Raw genomic sequence first — 18,380 nt, 5'->3', positions numbered from 1 at the left:
ATTTTGTTAATTTAGGTAAAAATTTGCAATTTTACATTTTACAGATGTATAAACACATTTTATTACATAAATGAGATACAGAATGTTTATCAAATTTCAGATTATCATGAAAAAGTGTAAAGATTTGATTCTGCCAGCCCGCTGGCAATCTTCCACATTCATGTTTTCTGCCTCAAGTAGTGTAATGAAAGACAATGTTAATGGGAGGAAACAGGTGAAAATACAGTAGAGATTATACAAGTAGTAGAAACAGCAGATGTTACTAAGATGAGGAAGCCTCTCTGACACTGCAGGGAACCTCCCACAAATAATGTTATTTAAAAATTAATAACCTAAAAATGATTAAGTGCTGTTCGAGTTGCCCTTTCAGAGGGAGGCAGTGTCTGAAGTACATCATAATCTCTGCTGGATTGAGAAAATACAATAGCTTTCTTGTTTGAATGCACACTTTAAGGTAGAGGATTAAGCAACAATCATGCAACATATTTAAAACTGAACAACTCTGCTAAATGTATTTTGTATAAGTTATAAATATCAACTGCCTGCACGTGGTACTAATGTTCCACTTTCCAAAACCTCTGCCAACAGTGTCACTCTGAAGAGAAACTAGCTGTGAAGCATACAAAAAATAAGCAGTATTGCCAGATCCTGTTACCTGGGCATTTACAGAGATCAGAATTCTAGTGACTTTTTTTGCTTACTTTTGATGAATCATATGATTTTAACTGAAGGCTAATAACATCTGTACTATTACTCCTTCCTAGGAAAGGGTCCTGTTTGGTCACTAGCTAGGCTCCCACCAGCTACTGAAACTGCAAAGCAGGAGCAGCTACTGGGATGAAAGACTACAGGTACTGAATATCCTCGTTTACTCAGAAAAAGTAGAGAAATTAAATTTTTTGCACCTACGCTGTGGTGGCTTCTCTTAAAAAGTTTTCTTTTACACAAGTGACAGAGGAGTGACTGTATAAATTTTATCAAATTACAACGTGATATTCTTGATGAAGACTATGAGTTCTGTGAAAAGATGTAAAAGTTCTCTATGGTACAGTAGCAGAGAATGATAGAAATGAACGCTAAACACTTTTCCACACTTTTTTAGATCATGCAAAAGATTCAAACTCATAAGGAAGACATTTGTAGTCTATTCAGGTTGGCTATGTAGCCTTTTCCTACTCCACTAGATGCGTTCTCTTCATTCTGGTGTCATCTGTAAGATGAAAGAGAAGCAAGAGCTAAGAAATTGAATGTTGTAATTATTAATTGATTATGTTTTATAGCTGTTCTTCTAAGAAAGGAACTTCCAGGGAATGGAATGGGGAGGGACAGTATGGTTCCATACAAGTTTATGCCGTCTGTACACAGCTGTGAATATAGCAGTCTGAAGTATTCATTTTGGAATGTTTATAATGTTGCTCAGCACCAACATGAATACTGAGTCATGGAAAAGACCTTGGCAGTTGATTCAGTTGAAAATGCAAAGGAGGAGAGGTGACTATCCCACAAAGTAGAAAAACCTCATAATTTCTGGTGAGAACATTAGTACATCATGGTCCAATATGCATTCATATTGAGACTTTTCTTCCATCTGTAGTCCACACAAACATTTACAAAGTGAGATCATAAGAAATGATGCAGGCTTCTGTTATGCCACGGGCCAGAATTTAACTGAGATTTATGTGAGAAAATTTTGTTACTTCTTAACCAGAAAACTGCTGCTCTCTGAGGCTGTTTGCCAGGTGACATCAGGTCTAGATCAAATTCAGAAGTATTTATAGCAGATTTTATCAGCCACAACTGCTGTGTGGGTAAGCAGTTAAGAGAAATCGGATGTGTAAAATGAGATTACTAATTTTTTTAATAGTGGAAATAACGGCAAGAAAAATGTTCTGAGAACACACAACTCACTAAAAATGTCAAATTTCCAGTTTCATTTTTTTTTTTTCATATGTTAGTTGACATTAGCACAGGAATATCTATGAAAAATGAAAAGAAAGGAATTTTGCTACCTTTATCTGAAATATGTATGTCCTGAGTGAGACTGCTTTATAGGTTATGGTGTACTAAGGCTGTATCTCAGTCTATACTAAGGCTATATCTCAGTCTCATGAAACACATCTCTGTCAAAACATCTTATGATTAGTTGGGTAAGGAATTGAGAGTATTTTGTATACATCGCAGCTGGAGTAAATTCTTCATTAGGAGAAAGACCATAATTTTAGCAAGTGTGTCTACTGCCAGAATGTAGCATCAAAATATAATGAGCATCATATTCAAATTATAACAAACACAATACATTTAAAATACATTTAATCATAGATTGGAGTCTATGATTATTAGAGTGGAAGTAATATTTGAAAAAAATGTTGCATTAATAAAGTTCTCCTTTTTCTTTGTTTTTTTTTTTTCCCCCTATTTTCTCCAAAAGCCTTCAGAAAAATAGCAACTACAGCATTATAGCTTAATCTTGCAGATCAGGAAGTTCTTAGTAGCTGACAGTGAAAACAATGCAATCTTCTTTACCACCATCTCAGGAAATAGATATATTTATGTATTATACAGAGGAATTCAAAACTGATGTTCATGGCTTTATTTCACTTTAAAATGTTAGATAAAGGGAATCAAGGACAGAATTTACAAATACAGAAGTGAGTGGTGTTGACAGCAGTTTATTCATGTCCCACATGAGTCAGTTCTGTGCTCTTTTTCAGTAAAATGCAAGTAGACACCTACTTTTAGCTTCATTTCTCTGCTGCTGTGGCAGTACAGCTAGCTGTTAGAGTAGGAACTGTCAGGCAGAAAGTCCAGGTTCAGCTCCTGGATCTGGAACAGTTTTAGAATGCAGCCTTGAAGGACTTATTATAATTTCAGGGGAAGAGGCAATCTGGAGATAATATTTTATTTTCTATCCTGCAAAAGTAATGCAAAAATTAATTAAAGTTTGCAAAACAGTGGGAGATCCTGAGGCTGAATATCCTACGGAACTGCTAATTTATCTTTTATTTCCTTATTCTGCTCTGAAAAATTGAAAGCCCAGAAAGTTCAGTTGACACAAGACATTAAGAAAAACTGCAGAAATATATTGTGGACAGTTCTGTTCTCCTGCCATCTAAGCTCTCCGGTAGCAACATCTTCCTTCTATTCACCTCTGCTTCCTGTCACTGGGGAGATGTCTGGTATGTGGATGGGAAATCGTGTCATTTGAAGCTCTGCTCCCAATAAACACTGCAGCTGCATTTCTAAACCAAAACATGGCCATTTCTGATTTCTCACTGCAACAGTCTATGGGTTTATGTTTTCCACTGTGGATGATGGAAAAGTACACTGTTTTCTTGAAATTTTGTCACAAAAAAAAAATGATTTAACAGTTCTTATTACATAGATTACTTCTGTTTTATTTTTATATATAAAAAGGTAGAAAGCAGGCTTGATGATTCTTCCAATGGATTTTGAAGTTGCTGTGTGACAGATAGCAGTAGAGGGACACACTGATACAGTGGTGAGGGATAAGGAAGTGTGCATGAAGCAAAGGTGTGTCACTGAATTCTTCCATGAAGAAAAAACTGAAATTCACTGATGCTTGAATGCTTATTGGTACCAAAGAGTGGATGTAAGCACAGTGATGCAGTGGGTGGTGTATTTCAGCAGTGGTGACAGCAATGTTAAAGACAAGCTACTTTCCAGATGGCCATGCAGATTTTTATGAGCATGGTATACAGGCTTTTGTTCATTATGGGTGAAAATGCATAGTTAGTGGTGGGGTGTATGTTGAAAAATAGTGTTGCATAGCTGAGAATTTTCTCTATCAATTTCTGTTATTTTGCTCTTTGTATCTGTTGTAGTTTCATAGAAATAAATAGGAGGCATTACTTTTTCAACAATCTACTTATATCTAAAGCAAAATACAGTTTAAAACAGTCAGTTTCTGGATGTACATTTACCTTATACAGACGAATGGAAAAATATTTTTACATAAAGTAGTATTGCCAGCTTTGTGGACTCAGTAATTAATTAAGAAGAGTGTGATTTAGCAGAGACCTAGGAGGTGAAACTATACGTGCAGAAAGAGCTGTTCCTCATACAACCCTCCTTTTCTGGATTTACCATTTTAAATAATAGCGAGTTACAATGCCTGGGAAAGAGAATACTCAATACTTTAAAAGTTGCTCACTTCTACCATAATAGCTTTTTCTGAGATCACACACTAAGTGGGTATATCCTGCATTTGGTTATGTAGCTCTGTCATATTATCAATGATAGAGTGAGAAAGAGAAATGTGACTGATAGTGGTAGTAATAAGGCCTGTATGCATTTAGCCATTACTTAGATATGTGTCATTTTCTGAAACAATTTTTTGCTCACTGGAGACCAGCTACTATAATTCCAGCTATTGTGTCAGAAGCTTCCAGTAAGAAATGGACTCTAGAATTTCATAAGGGTGTAGGTGACCAGACGTTCATTTGCAACACCCATACTTAAGAGAGGCTTCAAAGGAGTAGAAGCACTTTTGCTAGGAGTGACCTAGTATTCTTCAAGTGTTCTGGAACTGAATTGATCTTTCTTTCTGTAAACAGATGAAAAATAAAAATAATGCATGAAAAATAAAACCAGAATGTTTTTGTCATTTCATTTCTCTGACTGATTTCCTTTTTGGCTGGCAAATCTAGCAGTTTCTCAGAAAAAAAATCCTCTGTACTCTACCTTACTGTTCTTGGCTGGGAGACTGCAAAACTGATCTCTGAAATTGAATTATCATCAGAAGTGTTCAGAGTCCTTGCTAATGCCTAGAATGTTTTCTGAAATTCTAGAACTGTTCAGGTTTGATTTAAAAAGCCTGTCACATTACACACAGATCAAGCCAATGAATGGGCTTTTAGGCCTTTTTTCCAATCATATAAACTCAGGGTGGCAGGGACTCTCATTACTTGTTTTGTGCATATTCCATTCTCAAGGCTCTTATAGTAGGATAGCCATGTCAAAGATACATGTTAGAGAATAGAAAAAAAGTACCATCAGGGAATTAGGAAATAAATAATGTTCTTGCTAATCTAAGATGACAGTGTTTTACAAAAGAATCTGGCATCAAAAGGAGGGAACAAGCACTGCTGGGAGCTCACTGTTTTTAGAACTCATAGATTACAGCCCAGAATAGCACACAAGAAACTTGTGAGTAATACCCACTGTATGCTTACTGACATCTGGAAGGCTGCCAACATCTTCATTTCAATAATTGCATGCTCTCAGTGATTGTGGTACTGCACAAGAAACAGATCCTCAGAACAGTGAATGGTTTTATTTATTTATTTATGTATTTATTTGAGGGGGAAGGGATTGGGTGAGGGAGGGGTAGATATAAATGACTAAGTATTATAGCAAAAAAGATAACACAATTGAAAACGTAATTCCAGGAATCCTAGTGGGATCTGGACTACTATTAAAAAAAAAAAACAAAAAACAATAATTAGCTTAAATGTAAGCAATCTGAACTGCTTACTCAAATATTTAAATTTGCTTGCTTAAATTTTTTATTAATTTATGGTTTTTTTAAACATTCAGAAAATAAGAATTTACTGGAAAACTCTGCCTCCAGAATATGGTAATGTATGTTGGTTTTGGTGTTATTAAGTTTCTGTAGTAAACTTTTGCTTAGGTAAATTACTGATGTGCAAGGCATCCCTTCTCTCATTTATCACATCCTTTATTTTTCTTCTCACTGGATATATATTTGTATGCAACAAAGCCTGTTACCCATGGAAATCAATTTTTAAATACCTGTGAATGTCTGTTCTAAGAAGTAGGTTGTGTTTGTTCATACAGTTAAGAAACAAAAAAAACACTGCATTATCTTTATTTTAACACAGCTCAGCAAATGTCTGAATTATTTGCTGCTGAGCTCTACATCAGGAAAAGCTGAAAAGAGATTTGGGTATGTTTAAATAATGCAATTTCACTCAGAGTATTCTATGAACATGATGAAAAGAGAGAGGCTAAGTTTGCCAAACATATTATTCCTGACAAATTATTCATTCAAATTTAACAAGCATGCAACAGATGGTTTATTTTGCATGCCTCTGAACCAGTTCTTCAGCCACTTCTAAGAAATGATATGTACTGGGGAGTCTCCATCCCTACTCGTCATGCGAGTCAGATCACTGGAAATGTTTTCCCATAGCTGCAGGCTATATCACCATTCCCTATCTCAGTTCAATTAAGATGTTACACTTTTCTTCCTCCCTGCTTTCCTTTTATCTCTCCTTCCTCTTATGTTTCTACAATACTGTTTTTCTCCACTGTACTATAATGGTCTTGAATACGAATAAGGGTAAAGTTGAGGTAAATTACTGGAGGAAAAGGCTCACTCTGCGGTGTCTGGTGTCATGTGAACATCAACATTTTTGTGTTCTGTTGGTTCCAAGAATTAGCTATGTTTTCAGTGTTTACTATTGCTGAAGTTTAAATCCACATGCTTTTCATTTGCAAAGTGAAGACCCAATATAAAAATGAAATGAAATCATATTAGCACTCACATGGCCTCTATTGACATTAAAGATTAGAAACATCTAGAAATTAGGCTCATCCAATACAAAAGTTGCTGTTTCATTGTAGTAGTACAGTTGGTTTGATTATTATTATTATTTTTGCTTTGTCCCTCTGCTTTTTTTTGTCATTCATCTCACTTGGAGGCATTTCTGCTCAAGTTCTTATCTTTCACATTTCCTAGGTTTTTGTTGTTGTCTTTTTTTTTTTTTTTTTTTTTTTTAAGTCTTGATTGAAATTGAGTGAATTTGAAAGAATTTCCAGGTGTTTCAGCATTTAAAAGAATAATTGTGGTGCACCTCCACTGTAAAAAACCTGCATATTTAATAATAATAAATTAATTCAGGATACTTAGCTAAGTCTCAAGGCCTTACAGGCCAGATTAAGTAGCTGAAACAGTCTGCCTACTGTTATGCCTAGTTGTTCAGTGCACACTTATCATTTTGAGAAGTTCCCATGCACTTTTTCAGACTTAATGTAGTTTCAAGGCCTAGTTAGAAAAAATATAAATAAAAAATGTATGTACATATATATATACACACACACATATATGTACATATACACAATTTGTATTCGATATAAATTGGACTAGCAAAAATGTATATATATATACATACATAATTTGTACTTGAGATATAATTTGGACAATGCAGAAAGAATCTTAGGGAATCTTTTGGAGGTCATGGTCATGTATTTTTCATTTCTTACTTCTAATTATTGCTTTATTGCATTACCTACAGTTTTTGCTTGGGGCCATTTTTTGTGTGCATCATCTGCAGAGTAATATTCCTGACTGAGAATGAACTCCATTGCTTGTTACTAGAGTGAATACACAGTGTAATTGCAAGAAGACTATGGAAAACAAAACAAAACAAAACAAAACTTTGTTTCAATAGAGTACTTGCAGAATCACCTACAAGGTGTTGGATTATTGAGTTTGTCAGAGGGTATATGGCAGAGGAAACTTGTTTATGTGATTATATTTTAGATCTAGTTATACTATTTCCAAAATTTAAAATATTTCATATTATTTTTAAAACTAAATAAAAAATTAGTAACAACATCTCATTTTTTTAAAATAAGACATCAACATAATATATAAAAATTCATTTAAAAATATTTATATTTGAAATCTCATAAAGAAGTGAAGGGATTATGCTGCAGGTTGAAGAGTTAACCACTCAACACCTCTCCCTCCACTGGGGAGAAGGGAGGGAAGGAAGAGGACAAAAACAATTGAGACAGGAGAAATGAATTTATTAAAAGGAAGATGAGATAATACAGAATCATTAAGAATAATAAATCAAATGAACCAAAAATAAATTGGAGGAGAGAATCAGCCCGAGTCTTCATTGATAGCCCCTCACCAGCTGGCCTCCTGGAAAAGACAGGAGAACTTTCCCCTCACCTGAAATCAAAAGATGATGCCTCTCAGAGCCAGAACTCGTGCGAAATAGCTGACTCTGCTTGAAGCACAGGAAGTGCATCCAAAACTGGTTTCACATTGTTTTGTTTACTATTTTTTTTTTTTTTAATTTAAGAACATTTTATGACTGAGATGAATGCGTTATACTTCAGGAACAAGGGAAGTGTTCAGTGTACCTGTTTATTTGATTGTTTTATTTGGTTTGGATTTTTGACTTGATAAAAACAAAAGAATGACAACAGAAGCAACTCTTTCAAAATCAAGACAGCATTCATCTTTCCCAATGGTAGCACTTTATGTTGTTGTTGTTATTATTATTATTATTATTATTATTATTATTATTATTAGTAGTAGTAGTAGTAGTAGTAGTAGTACTTCAGCGCTTGAATATTTTTTTCCAGAAAACACTCTTTTATCTCCCGTGGCTTTTGATGCCATTAAAGTTCATTTGTACCCATGCACATGTAAAAGGAAAAAAATGCTAGAATTAACTTACTGATTTGTTAGGTCTAATCTTTCTGTAATCCATATGCTTAAGCTTATCATAATACATCAAATGTGAACATGCACTGTAGTTTAGTTAGATATATTTGAAACAGTATAACCTGTAATATTGGAAGTCGGGGAAGTAAAAGAAATACTGCATCTTGAAGTTTACTAAGTAGCAACAAACATTTGTGATAATAATATTGTTTTAAAGCGCTTATAGACATAGGGCCTGATGTCTGCCTTATTGATCTCCCAGTCTGAAACCTTTATCGTTCCATTTTCCATGTGGAGTTCCATTCTCCATGTTGCTTTTGCTGGTCTAATTTGGAAAATAAATTTATGCATTGAGTACTGAAGAGATGGGATATATTTCCCTAGTGTAGCCTCCAGCATCCTGTTATCCTAGCTACCCCAGTTTAAGTGGATACTGCAGATAAAACTGAGAGCGTGTCTAAGGGATGCAATGCAGTCTAAAGAAGGGTCACTTAGTGGCATGAGGGGGGTCCACTGCTTCACCGCGTACTCTTCTAGGGAGAAACTACTTGGGTGACAAGTTGGGGTGTGAAATTGAAGCACTGATGGAGGATGGAGACAACTAAAAGAATCTAGGAGAAACCACTAGATTGAAAATTGAATTTCTTGTATATATTATTTGTATAAATAAAAACAGTTCCTCTGAGTTTGGTAGTATGCAATGTTCTGTGTGGAACTATATCTCTATGTCCTCTTCCAATGCTAATAAATACATCAGCCTGGGAGATCAATACTTTTTAAATAGGTGAGTTTTTCAGTTTTTGCATTAAGACAAAATGCTGCTACAGTTTCAAATCTTTCCATGTCAATTTGTCTAAGTCAGAAATGCATCTAGGCCAACATTTGTAAAGGTAAGTGATCAGGCTGGCAAACTAAAATATCTTTCAGGAACACTAGCCTTTTTTTTTCTTTTTTCTTTTCTTTTTTGGTCTGTTCCACACAATTCATTCTGTCCAATAAATTTATATTTCCTGAAAAAAAAAAAAAAAAAAAAAAAAAAGTTTGCTTCCATTAGATTTATGTTCAGAACTTCACTGCTACAGTAAAGAAGTAATATGGGAATTTACCACAGTGGAAAAGTCTAAATAGTTGATATTACAAGGACATTATCAAATTCATCTAATTGCTATTGAAAATTCCCAATTGCTTGCAATGACGATACGTACTCAGGGATAAAGAAGAGGTAACTAAAATTTAATTCAGTATAAATATCAAATTCTAAGGTATTCATTAGGAGATGATTAGTATTCCTTACACAGAAGCACATTTTAGCACATCTGACAGGGCAATGTTTCAAACTTTTTTCAGGAAAAGAAATGAATGTCTCATTTGTGGCACATTAAAAAATTCCCTGAGTTAAACTTTTCTTTTCTCTACTAGTGTAGAGATTTGAATATGTGTTTACATTTAAATTGAGAGTTCTACATATTGATGATTTTTTAAAAATTAAAATTTAGACACTACCATTTTCTTTTGAAGATGAAATCTTGCCATAGGTAGAGACTGTACAAAGTAACCCTTGTAACATGTCAGACTGCTCTTCTGCCATCTCTTTTCCGTGACTTGCTGCATGGAATCTGGGCTGATGCTAATCTAGAAGGACAGTCACACCTCATGAAAGAATTATCACTGCTAATCAAATCAGAATGAAACCCACCGCTGTGCATCACTGGAGACATTTCACGTGCTGAATATTTCATGCACTGGGGGCTGTGGCTGAAGATGAAATTCTCTCAACAGCTCCTTGTTGCGTGCAAATATTTACTCAGACACTCTGGTGTGGTTGAACTGGTGTGCAGCAACACCAGGAAGCCTTGAGTGATCCTTATAAGTAATGGTAATTACATGTGACTCCACACATGCTAGGTCAGAGTGACTTGCAGACAGACTCTTGCTCTGTCAACCCTCCCCTTGCCTGCATGATTAAGTGGGCAGTGTGCCACGGGAAATTTGATGCACACAGGATGACAAATGTCTGTTTTGGCTGCTGAGAATTGAACTCAATTGTAGATCTGCAGAAACATCAAAACACAATCAAGGGCTGACATCAAACCCGTGAGCCAGGAGAATTCCTGAGGCAAAAAGGGTTGAACTTGAAAGTACAAGGAAAGTGTGTTTTACTTTATACAGTGGTACACCAGTTTGTTTCTGTTGACTTGTTACGAGGAGGGATAGAAGTAGTAACACTCATAAAAATATGTCTGACTTTTCAGTTATTCTTTACATTTAATCTGTAACAGAGGTGTGGCAAAAGAGCAGAACAACACAGAGCAGTAAGTTCACTTTCTGTTTCTACATTTAACATGTATGTATTTTTTCCCTAAGTATATATAGTTTTGTATATGTAAAAGTGTGCTGAATTCTTCTTTACTCTGACAGTATCTCCCTGTGACATCAGACTGAACTCTGTTATAAATTGTGGCCCAAATGCTCTGCTAACCTGCTGCTATTGTCAGTGTTTAGTCTTATTTGATGACTTTTACAAAAATAACTTCTATGTTGTTACTTGCCTGTTGCTTGTATTTGGTACCATGACAAGTGATGGCAGCAGGGGTAAGTCTGTGTCACGGGGTTATCCTTAGATATAAGTCCGTGACGGGGGGGCACAGGCCCCTGGAAGAAGAGAAGAAAAAAAGGGGTACGAACGGTTTTGCCGCGACCCGGCCGGCCCCGGGCCACGTGCGCTCCGAGAGACGGGGAAGGGCAGAGAGCTGGCCGATAGTTTTAACAAAGAGAAAACACAACGGCAACGACCTGAGGTGGGAGGGTAATTTAGTGAATTTACTAAGTCGAACAAAACGAGAGAGACAAGAGTATCAAAAAATGAGAGTCAAACCACGATAGTGCGAGGGAAAGCACGTGCTGTCTTTGCGGCGAGCTGAGATGGCCGAGCCGGGCTGACGGAGAGAGGCTGACGCTCCGGGTCCTCACCGCAGCTCCTCCCCACTGCCTCTGCCTGCCAGGTCCTCCAGGGATGCTGCCCCCTCGCCTCCCATCAGGATACTCAGAGTCCACAACGGTAAACGGAACTAGAACATTAACTAACTCCCACTGGTCCACATGATGTTCTGATGTGGCATACTGACAGCAAAAAAAAATCACGAAACCACAACAGGCTGTGAAATGGTATTCGTTATACATCTCCCAGTGGAGGTAAGGTCTGTGTTCACTTTACTTTAAAGCCCTAGGACTAGTTGTATACAACCTGAATTGTGTTGTATGTTGTCGCGTGCGATTGAGTCCACTTCCAGGTTGAAAGCATGCCATAACTTTACAACACAAACACATTTTTGAGTAGAGCGTATGTTCCTTTATGCTCTGTGTGAGTGATGGTAGAGATTGTGTTTGTCTAGTGGATTCTACATTAAGCTTATCTTTTGGTCTTCATTTTACCTAGAGCACTTCTGCTGTGGTATTTCTGGTGCTTGCTTACAGCCTTGCAAAGTTTGTTGCTCTTAAGGAGTACAAGTGATGGAAAATGTGCTGCAGAGCTGCACTGATATTCTTCTGGAGCCAGTACAGCTTTGGGAGCTTGACCCTGTAGAAGAATGAAGCTAAAAGATAGGAAGGCAGTTATCCATAAGGTGAAGAACTGTAGGTACAGATTTGCTAATACTGGCCAACTGTTGAGAAGCATAGTGAATTTAGTTTCTATAGTTTCCATTTCTTGTGCTGAGGTAACCACAAAGAAATTTCCTGTATTTCACAAGCAATCACTTTTCATGTGAAGCAGAGGATATCTTGAGAAAATTGTAGTTGGTCTTGCACTAAAGTACAATCAGAGTTGACTTTCTGCTGTGCTAAATTCTTGTAAAGCACAAATGTCTCCTTAAGGAGCCTATCACTGCTTTTGTCATACTAGTACACTGAAGGTGGGGACAAAATACTTGCATGACCACTTTTCAAATTACAAAAATTATTCCTAAGCAGGAGTTCAGGAGTTGTGAACAGAATGTGTTGATAGATTTATTATTTGCTGAATTTGTTCAGTTTATGGAGCTGACCAAAATAATGGATCATTGAAAGCAATTTGAAGCAGATGTGAATACTTGTCAGATAAATTACTTTCATTAAATAATATTACCAGGCTCTAGTCATCCATCAGGAGACTGATGTCTCTAAAACAAAGGCTTCATAAAGAGCTCCAAAGCATGTTGCAAAGGGATACTTCCATAGATAGTCTCCAAGCAGAATTTCTCAGAATGCAACCTCTGCTCTGTCTCAATTGTACACTCTGTCATATAGTTCTGATCTTATGAGTTAGTGAAAGCTCTAATTGCTTCAACCCCAGAACAATTGAGTATACATACACTCTTCTGGGTACTGGGGATTAAAGCTAAAACAGCTCTTCCCTCTGTGTACTTGTTTCATCTGCACTACCCAGATAAGTAATAAACAGAAGCATCTGTATGTAGTGATAGTGGCCATAACTGCTTCAGTAAATGCTAGAGATACATGATTAACCCCTTGCAAATAAAACTTTCACGTCCTAAAAAAGAACATCAAACTAGAGGCAAACAAAACCCCCAAAATATCTCTGCAAATATACCAAGCAAGCTCTGAAAACAACTTAGCTTTCTTCCAAGAATGACAGATTTATTTTCTGGATTAAAATGAACAAGTTTGTCATATTCCCAACTGTTGCCTTTCAGTGTACAAACTGCTTTTGCATGCAGCAGCATAAACTCTGCTTGCCTCAGGCTTAGGGTCTTGAGATCTTCCTGTCAGTACGTGGATCTGTAGTGGTAGATGGAATATCTGTTGGTTTCAGGCATGCCGTTCCTCAGGCATGAGGTCTCTCTTGGGGTTTATGATTTCACAGATAGTCTACCTCTGGAAATACAAATTGCTCATTGCAAGCTGGAGATTGATAGCATTTTTTTCTTTAAGGTGTTGCTGATTTTTGAACAGCAGAACTCCCAATGGGACAATGGGACTCACAAAATATATACATTTGTCTCTCCATAAATGCTAGCTGTGGTAAGCAGAATGCTTCAAGATGTGGGCATGATTGTTTGACACTATAGGCAAATCAGCATTTGTAAAGAAAGACTTTTTTCTAAGTGCAGTATGTGTATACATGTACATCATCTTACCACAAAATCTTGGTGTTGCGTGATGTGGCTTTACTATTTCTTCTTCTGAGTAGATAGTCAGCCTCTTTAAATTGGATTGAATCTGAAAGAACTGCTGATTGTCCTTTTTGGTTTCGTTTTTCTTTTTTCTTTTTAATTTCTTTTAAATGATATTTCTGAAGAGCATTTCAAATCTTGCATGTTTCATTATTTTAGAAACCATTTAAACTACTGCTGTGTAAGAAATACAAGTTTTTTTTTTTGAGAATTCTTGGCTTTTTGAGAATTTTTTGCATCATGATCTTTCTCAGGAGCCACTCTTTCTTTTCTGACCTATAATGGTGTAATACAAATTCATTCCATTCATATCCTCACCTAGGCAAGGCTGGATAAGGCTGTGGGCAACCTGATCTAGCTGTGGTGTATCTGTTCAGTACAGTTATCTAGATGGCCTTTAGAGGTCCCTTCCAACTCTAAGGATTCCATGATATCAAGAAGTGTTGAAAAAGTTGTGACGTGTTGTATCAAGTTTCTGTGGAAATGAACTTCACTATTCTGTATTTATTAAAAGAAAATCCTGACACTGATTGCAAGCATTCATAGCATTTTGTTGTGTATAAGAAATAAATGTGTCATTACTCGAGTGTTGAGCAGCTGCATGGAATCCTTTCACGCAGCTGTTTTTAGAGTTTGGTTTTTTGCCATTTGCTTAGTACTTGGGAAGCACTGAGTGGTGGTTCTGGTAAGAATGTGATTTCTACAGATGGTATAACACACAACTAGTTTCTGTTACCTCATGCTTGCATTCAGGTTTTGCTGCTGCATAATGGGTCACAAGGTTATCTTAGCCTGCAGGTTTCTGCTGAGCTCATCAGGACTGTTGCTTGAGTAAGATAATAAGGATAAGAGTAAGAACTGTAAAATGTTACCAAGTACACAGAGAAGGTAAACTGTCTTTTTTATTGAAGAGAGTTCTGTTTATGTTTTTGTTTTTTGACTTATTGTAAAAAGGAACATTCTGTAGACTATTTCATTGCAGTCTTCCAAGTGAAAATGTGTAAGGCTCAAGTTTTCCAACCATTTTCTGGCTGTCTAAGACAGAATGACGTAGCTGCAATCAGTTGTCTGAAATACAGTTTCTTGGAAAAAGTGCACTGAGGAAATCTTACTCATGACTAAAATCTTATAATCAGTAAAAGAAACATTGACGGATGTACATTGTATGTGCTAGACCTGATGTTTAGAGCAAGGTCACTGAGATTCATACTAGCAGCTACATTTCAAAATTGGTACATCTTTGGTAATAGCTTGTGTACATGCTCGATCTAAGCTGTTTTACGTACTAAATATTCTGTACTGTTGAAAATTGGGAATTACAGTCTCTGTCAAATTCATTCACAAAGAAATGGAGGAAAACTGGAAACACCTTTTTTTTCCCCCTTTTTCATTAACTTCTGCAAAACTACTTTCATCTGTTCTGATCGTGGAAAAACAAAGAACATTATTTGCTGGAAATTTGGGGAACAATGTTTGGCCAGTTCTGATAACATCTACCTGCTTTAAAGCATGAGTGTCACCTGGGCTGCACTGAGTGAAGAAGAATTGTCTTGAGCTGTATATAAAATATATAAAGTAGTTAGTGTCTGTAAGTAATAAAACTTTATTTTTCAATTTTATTTTTTTTTTAATTAAAACATTAAAAGGCAGCAACGGAAACACAAAACTAGTGGGATATTCAATCTTTTTTTTGTGAAACCCATGCGTCATTCTGGTTTGATGGAAGAGGCTGCAATTCTCCATGAGTTCTCAAGGTGTTCATCAGACATTCTTGACCTGTTTTCTCTTCATCCTTGATGTTGCTCACAAATACACGTACAGCCAAAAAGCGATGACATGATTAAGGTGTGAATGTGAAGCAAGGGATATCTTTCTCTCTTATAAAAGTCTAGTAAGTACATATCATACATTTTTGAGTTCAGTGTCTGATCACTGTACACATGCCATTTGAAAATTTTCATGTAATGTATTTATGTCAACTGAAAATGGAGTTGAAAATTAACACATGCAAAAAAAGATTATTTTTTTAAAAAAACCTTGAAATCTATTCTCAAATTTACGTATCAAAATGGAAAGCATAGCTGTATAGTTTTTGCTGTTGACAGGACATGTATAGGACAGGACAGCATATAAAAATGAATAAAAATATTTGCCAAAACTTGAGCTTGCCCCAATTTAGGTATTGTTTTGAATATTGTTACAGTTTGAAACATAGCACAGGTAAGTTTCACTGTGAAGATTCACATTCAACTCTTGTAAATGAGCAGTAAAATCCACCAAAAACTCTAAATGTTAAATCAGTGAGCCATTTTTCATCTTTTGTGTTCTGACACAGATTTTCCATTTGATTCCATAAACAGCTAAAAATCACATAATAATGGTAAAAGTTAAATATCTTGTGGGACACATGACTGGCTGTTTTGAGCTGCACGTAGCCTGCAGACAGTGGAATGGACATGCTTGTTTTAAAGAGTGAATAAAGAAATGAGAATGTATTGTGCTCCTCTTGTTTTCTAATGTTATATCTCAGAATATCTTATTTCCTTTTTCTGGGAGGAACACAAGGATACTTCAGGCAGAATCAGAAATAAACTTGAAGTAATTGAAGTCCTGCTTTATCTGCTTTTCATTCCCTAATGGACCTTCGTCCCCCAAAAGACTGAGATGAGATGAGTATGTCCTGATTAATGTGGACTGTTTACCATTTCTGCTGATAAGCTGGGGGGATGCATTAAATCTGCCTCAGCAAGTGGCAGTGAAGTTTCAAATACTAACGAGGACAGCTGCATCTTCATTGACTCCTGAATGTCAAGTGTTTTTAAGCCTCTTCTCAGCTTATGAGACTATGTTGTGATTCAGTTAGTTGTGATACTCTAACATCAAGGGTTTTTTCTGTCTTTTGTGTTGGTGGAAGTACTACTAGCTGTAGTTATGATTATATTCCAGACATTACTTTCTATGGTTTTAAATAGTAGTTTTTGTCAAGCTAGAGACACGTTTTGAATGAACAGTAAAACAGCCCACATCCTACATTGGAATTTGAAATTGCAGAGGTAGACAAGTAGTTGACAATTACATGAGGAAATGATGGTTCTGAATGCTCAGCCTCCTCTGTGCATCACAGATTTTATGGATCAGTATTGCATATGCTTGTTGTCCGAGAAAGAAACAGTAGTGATTACTTGGAATATTACAAGCCCTTGGTGTGCTTGTCAAGGTGAAGGTTTTAGACTGTTTTTCGTTGTTGTTGTTTTCCTGTAGTACTGAAGAACTGCATGAAATTTAGATTTCAAGTGCACCTGAACATAATCTCAATTTGACAACAGAGGGGAAGGAAATAGCTACTATGGCCATTTCTGCTTCAAAATAGAGTAAAAGCAGGTTCAGAAATGTGTGTAGTCCTCTGGTGGTAGACTGCCAGTATTGTCTTTGCCAGCACCACAACTCAGAGTGTCACTCTCCCTTCCAATTCCTCTGCTGCTAAATGACCAGTGGAGCAGTAGCCACCACTCCCTTTATTTTTTCCATACCTCCAGCAGCAGTCTTGCACTTTCCTGACCTTTTTTTGACCTTCATCCCAACTACATTCATTTCCTTAGTGGTCAGTGAACTTTGCCAGCCCTCTCTGACTACTTCCTTGTTTCTGCTACTTTGACCATGTTGAATTTTACTCTCAAGGAAGAGAACAGTTTCCTTCGGAAGACTTCCACTTTTTCTACAGCACCGAGAGGCCTTGAACTGATGCCAAGTAGAGGTTTGTTTATTCCTCCCATGGATGATGGCTCTGTTCATATTAGTGAAACTGTAATGTAATTAGTATTGCAATTTCAGTGGTGCAAACTACCTTACTTGTAAAATACCAATGTACCTGCTTTATTATATATTTATTCTAATAATTCAGATAATCTGATTAGTAAAAATTTTACTTTTAGTAGTGCAGCTACTCTCTTTTGAAATCCACCTCAGTGCTATGTTCCTCAAAGAAAAGGCAAAGTAGACTCCTGATCAAAGATGGTGAGTGCTACTGGATGACCAATCTCTTGCACAACTTTTATGTGATATACATCTTTTTATCATATATTGTAAGTACTTTGAGTATGGCAAGGAACTTCGAATCACAATGAATACAGGGCTCCATTTCAAGTACATTTAATTCTCTATTCTCTATCTTTGCTAGAGGCTAGTTCTACACATATGAAGAAAGGTAAAAAAAAAAATCACAAGGATGTAAGAAAAAACTACCTTATTGGTTATGTCTACCTAGGATGTCTGATAATTAAACATGGATCTGTAACCTCAAAGTATGTTAAGCATTAGTTATAATTCTGGATAATTTTTGTGTGTGTGTATGTTGATCACTTTTAAATAATTTAATGTTTTCGTATAAGGAAGCTCAAACTACTTGTTGAGTGAAAACACATTTCCTTTTGTTGTGAATAAAATGTGTATCTCATGCAAATACTTTTCTGTATAGAGAAAGCAAAGCTGTTTAAACGTTCTTCAAATTTATAAGAGTAAGGTGTGGACACATAACTGTGGGATTGAAATCACATGGAGTTAGAATAGAAGTTCAGTTACCTCCTGGAACTTTGAACTTTGTTCTTGCTGTGGGATCAAGAGTAACCAAAAACACCATAGCTCTTCCTATTGAAATATTGTCATGATAGAGTTACAAAATTTACAGTAGTATGTTTTAGTTTCAGCCAGATACTTCAATCTCTAATTTGGGTAGGTAAGAAACAGGAACACAAGGGGAGGAAGAA

The sequence above is a fragment of the Tympanuchus pallidicinctus genome, unplaced genomic scaffold (assembly GCF_026119805.1).
Source record: "Tympanuchus pallidicinctus isolate F22 unplaced genomic scaffold, pur_lepc_1.0 scaffold10, whole genome shotgun sequence".
Lineage (NCBI taxonomy): Eukaryota > Metazoa > Chordata > Aves > Galliformes > Phasianidae > Tympanuchus > Tympanuchus pallidicinctus.
Note: the sequence above shows the minus strand (reverse complement) of the source record.